The sequence below is a fragment of the Meles meles genome, chromosome 15 (assembly GCF_922984935.1).
Source record: "Meles meles chromosome 15, mMelMel3.1 paternal haplotype, whole genome shotgun sequence".
Taxonomy (NCBI): domain Eukaryota; kingdom Metazoa; phylum Chordata; class Mammalia; order Carnivora; family Mustelidae; genus Meles; species Meles meles.
The window spans coordinates 57,281,358-57,286,014 of NC_060080.1; positions in this window are offsets into that span (position 1 = coordinate 57,281,358).

Below are 4,657 nucleotides of genomic sequence, written 5' to 3' on the forward strand. Positions count from 1 at the left end.
ACTATGCACCAGGCACCACTGAAAGCAAGTAAATGCATTACCTCATTTTATACATGTGATATACTTAATGAATTGGTACACATAAATATATGCAATCCATTCATTTACTAAATGAACAAATAGTATACATTCAGCCCCCAGAATTTCTATCCTGAATGTGTTTTGAATCTGAAGAAAGAACAAGAATAAACAATAATGGCAGACAAACTTTGGGTTAGGCATCAGGAAAATTATATAAACGTGGAAGGAAAATGGTTTTTGCCATAGCCATAATAACAAGCTGAATCAAATTCTAGCTTCACCTCATAGCTAGGTGATCTTATGCAAGTAATTCAAAACCTCTCAAGCTTTGAGTGCCTAATCTATAAAAGAGATTTAATACACCCACCTCATGTTGCCCTTGTGAGGGTAATGTCCATCAGGTTCTATATGAGAAAATACCCCTGAACTGGGAGGCACCCTCAAAACAGTAGTTGTTATGAATTTAGGACTTATTAAGGGGCAACAGAGCATAGCAAACTTAGAATCAAAGTCCCTCGTTCTAAATCTGGGCTCCATTAGCTGATTGAAATATATAAACAGAGGGATTAATTAAGATGATGTGGGTTAAGATGCCTTAGTACAGAGCTACTGTTGTAAAAGAGGAGAGGGGAAAGAAACCAAGCCCTTCTTGGAGAATGAGTCACCAAAGGCTTTCAAAGTCTCTGGATAATCTTTCTGAGCTAGTTTAAATGGACAGAAAAAACTGGGTGAACTCCCAGGTTCCTATTCTCCTGGGAGTCTGTGATCATCTCACATGGGTATGAGAATCATGTGACTGACTCTGATCAACAGATCAGATCTCTGATCAACAGATCAACTGACTCTGATCAACTGCCTCAAGATCAACAGGATCCATATGGGTTTGGATTCCTGGGATTACCTGTGGCTAATACAGAAATTATTGCTAGTCAAGGAAGAGTGTCAGGGCAAGAGGGAAGGTAGGCAGGAGTGGCCCTTCATTCCAGAACCAGGGCATCTGCAGGTCCAGGGCAGGTACTGTGGTAATCCTCTCAAAGAAACAACTAGCCATCTGCCCGACAATGTCTAACTATTTGGGGGAAATTTAACAAAATGTTTCAGCTTTTAGCACAAATTATTTTCCTTGAATAAATCTGCAAGAGTCATAGGCATGGTGTATTAAAAGATAATACCGACAGCATTTCATAGACTGTAAAATAAATTGTCCTTGGCCCACTGAACATGAGAAAATTTCATGTATATTAGTTATTTCTAAGTTTTTACAAAGTAAATATGAGTCCATAAAGCCTCAAACACCTGAGTTAATTAGATGTATTTGACCCTTCACTTTGAATGCATGTGTTCCAAGGGAACTGTGGTACATCTGTGGTTGATTGGTTTAAAAATAATTCATAAGGGACACCTGGGTGGCTCAGTGGGTTAAAGCCTCTGCCTTCAGCTCAGGTCATGATCCCAGAGTCCTAGGATCGAGCCCCACATCGGGCTCTCTGCTCGGCGGGGAGCCTGCTTCCTCCTCTCTCTCTGCCTGCCTCTCTGCCAACTTGTGATCTCTGTCAAATAAATAAATCAAATCTTAGAAAAAAAAAAAATAATTCATAAGACCCTGGTTCTGAAAGAGTTAACAATGTCAAGACTCATCTCTTTAGAATCTCAGCTGCTTTTGCAAGTAGTCTTGACACCACAAGAATTTCAAGTTTTGGGTTCAAAATTTTAAACTTGTGAAGTTACAAATTTGGCAAAACCTGTTCTGCCTTTGTTATAAAGAGAACACACGCTATTTTGAAACATAAATCCACACAGCTTAATTTATGACTCCTTAGGTTAAATGCTAGAGAAGTTACAGCAAACAGGAAAATAGGTGTAGCAACGAATTATTTGATTTTCCCTTGGAAAACTGTAAAGGGACCCATCTGCCTAATGTCTTGGAAAGCTTTTTTCGACCTCCCCCTTCCTTTTTCAGTGGAGAAGAGGGAAGAGCATTTATGAGCTCTGGTCTTACTGTCCTGGTCAGGTAAGAAAAGTCTTCAGGACCATCCATATGGGATCACTGTAATGAGTAACCTGAGGTTGACCTTCAGACAATGCATGCTAAAATTAAGATCAAAACAAAACTACAGAAGTTCCAAGACACCTCTGTATGCTATGTGGCCCTTTGTTGCTCATACTGATGCACCACATTCCAAATTTTATCTAATCAACTGACATTTTAAGGAGTGGCTAATTCAACAAGAATAATAAGGTGGTGACAATTTAGTCTTTTCCCCCTTCATAAAAACACTGTCTTCTATTTGGTCTCCACTCAGGTCAAGACATTTCACTAATTAACTAGTCATTAAAAAGATATTTTTATACCCAGCCTGTAATACTATACTCTTCAGTGATTATGATAGCTCCCAACAGAATTCCAGACTTGGAAATGAAGGCTGAGAAGCTGAACTGCAATTATGATACTTTAAATAATTCCACAAAAGTAGGCCCATTGTTAAATAATTTATGCTCTTTGATCTTGTCACAGATCTACTGAAATCTTCACATCATTCAACCTAAATATTTTCAAACAGAAAAGGATAGTTACTTTCCTTTCTACCACCCACTCACCCGGGCTAAAGACAGAGAAAGTTTCCAGATGTTTGTTTTATGGAAAGGTCGGACCCCAAGAGGGGCATTTCTGCCAGCCTTAAGGAACCTGCCAGAATCAAACACTTTAACTGGCATTTGACTCTGCTTGTCCAATTTGAGTATCTCTAAAAATAGAACTGGGAGGAATTGTGAAAATAAGTAACTTGATTAAATTTATCTGAATTTTTGCAAGAACTACACTAGACCTGTGGCTCTCAAACCTCAGCATGCATCAGAATCACCTGCAGGGCTTGTGAAAGCAGAGTGGCTCCAGCCCTAGAGTTTCTGACTCACGAGGTCTGGAGGAGGGCCCAGGAGTTTGCTGTTCTTTCTTCTTTTCTTTTCTTTCTTTCTCTTTCTTTTCCTTCCTTCCTTCCTTCCTTCCTTCCTTCCTTCCTTCCGTCCTCTTTCTATTTCCCTTTCTTTCTTTCCTTCCTTCTTTCTTTCCCTCCTTCTTTCTCTCTCTCTTTCTTTTTTTCACATTTTATTTTTAAGTAATCTCCACACCCAACAATGGGCTCAAATGTACAACCCCAAGATCAAGAATCTCATGCTCCACTGAATGAGCCAGCCAGGTGCCCTAAGAATTTGCCTTCCCAAAGAGTTCTTGGGTGGTATTGATATTGCTGGTCCCCATGAACTAAGACCCCATGAACTAAGTCTCTAAATGCAGTTAAATTATGACCTAAAGGATGTTGAGTTCTTGGACTCCATCAGAGCTGTCATGGGAAATAAGTGCGAGAGATAAAGGGACCAGCCTAGGTCTCTCCAAGGCCAGATCTAGAGCTCATTTTAAGGAAGAAATTCCCTGTTAGAGGAGCCTTCTATCTCCACAGTGGCTCTCAATGCATGACTAGGGGAAGGACAGTGTTCTTAACTGAGAAGGGAAACAACATCTGAGAGAAAAAGCACCAAGTTATTAACATCACCATATTTTTGGAGGGGGGGGGGGAATAAATCTCATTTCACTCAAAGAGAAAAGAGGAGGAAAACCCGAGAAGTTAGTCCATGATGTTATGGCTCTTTCTTCTTCTGTGACAGTATCTTTTATCTTTAGACAACTCTCTGTCATGTATTTCAGCCATTTAACGCTTACGAATAAGCTGTTTCCAAACTCAGTTTGGGTTGTCTTTACTTGCAAACTTGGACCAGACTTTTTTTTTTGGTAATTCATATTATAGCGATGGCTGAGGCTGCATGGAATCTGTTTGTTAAATTTGCTTTCTTAAAAAAAAAAAAAAAAAATTGGTGGGAAGAGGCTGGGGGCTGAAGAGAGTATCAGGATATTATTTAGCATTAGAAACAAAGAAAGCTCAAACCACATGAAATTTCACAAGCTCTCTGTTGATTTGTTTACAAAGTCTGCACTAGGGAATCCTTGAGAAGGGTTAGGTGTCACTGTTCCCTGACAATCCCCCTTAGTAATTATCCCCATTTTCGCCTCAGGGATCTAAAGGTCTATTATTAAAGCAGGTAGGTTATTTTGCAATCATTTTCCAGATAACTGCAGTTGAGTGTATCTGGACAAGCAATTAAAGAATATCTATCAAAACAGAAAATGTTCAAAGCTATTGGAAGGAATACCACAATTGTTCATTTGTAAACATTCTTTAAAGGTAGTCTTTGCACAGGGTGGAGGAGAAAAGGTATCTGAATTGGTTTTGGCTTGTTTTTATTATGAAGAAAATGTTACATTTTAGCATTCCCAATAAAAGTAAACTGCAGGGAGACATCCAAAGGCTATGAAGCCAAGTTGGTAATAGCAATAATATCAAATATTTACTGAACACATACTCTGACCTTCACAACTACCTCATGAGGAAGTGCAGGCCTGAAGAGACTGGGTAACAAGCCCAGTGTCACGTGGTAAGTGGCAGGGCTGGCCTCCAGACCTGGGACTTCATCTGTCTGACTCCAAAGCCCATACTAGGCCAGAGAAAAGTACAGAATTTGCAAAATAAAACAATTTGTTTTCTATAAGCAGTGTTGTTGCTATTAGCGGTAAGGTGAGAAGATG